The sequence below is a fragment of the Ipomoea triloba genome, chromosome 16 (assembly GCF_003576645.1).
Source record: "Ipomoea triloba cultivar NCNSP0323 chromosome 16, ASM357664v1".
Classification (NCBI taxonomy): Eukaryota; Viridiplantae; Streptophyta; class Magnoliopsida; order Solanales; family Convolvulaceae; genus Ipomoea; species Ipomoea triloba.
Genome location: NC_044931.1, coordinates 1,821,661 through 1,822,600, shown reverse-complemented (window position 1 = coordinate 1,822,600; position 940 = coordinate 1,821,661).

Below are 940 nucleotides of genomic sequence, written 5' to 3'. Positions count from 1 at the left end.
TATATTATACTCCATATATTATTACCTATTTGACCAAACTGCAAGTGTGTCATCTCCGTGGCTTTGATACGTAAAAAGCCCTCCTGCCCATTGTTCAGATCGATTGTATGGAGTCACCCATATCTACCATTAAATAAATAAGAGAAAATGTATATCAGCAATATATAGATCGATTGTATGGAGTCACCCATATCCGGCCATGGTCGAAAAAATCGAGCGCCTAGCGCCTAGCACCTAGGATGCCTAGGCGGGGATTAATCGGTGGCTAGGCGTCCGTGTATTTTTTTTTTTTTTTTAAATTTGTTTAAGTATTCTTAATTTTTTAAAGAGTAATAATTACAAAGTATATAATAATTTAATATTAAATATTAGTCTAAAAAATATCTAGAGTTTGTACAATTTAGAGTTATTTCACTCAAAACGATGTTGTTTTGTGTGAAATAACCAATTAAAAAAAGAACAATAGTTAATCGGTCGGTGCCTAGGAAATCTAGTCGGCGCCTAGGAGGTCTAGGCAGCCTAGGCGGTCGCCTAGCCGGCTAGCCGCCTAGACCACCATTTAAGGTGATACGCTAGGCGGTCGACCAGCGCCTAGCGCCTAGGCGGTGATTAATCGACTCGAAACCTAGGCGAGATTTTTGCAACACTGGCCATATATATACATATACATATATATATAGACACACACATACATTAGCATAAACTAAAATAGCCATTATTTTACCCAAAAAAAAAATTAACCATTATAAATTAAAATGAATTGTTCTAAGGTATTTATCAACATTGGTGCCTTTTATATTAGATACAACTAAGTATGGTATATATGTGGTTGTACCAGCACTATAAGGATAAGTATTGATAATACTACTGTACCATAGCCAAGTTGTTAAACACTAGTTCGACTCTATTTTACCGTGGTGGACAACCAAATATGATTTAC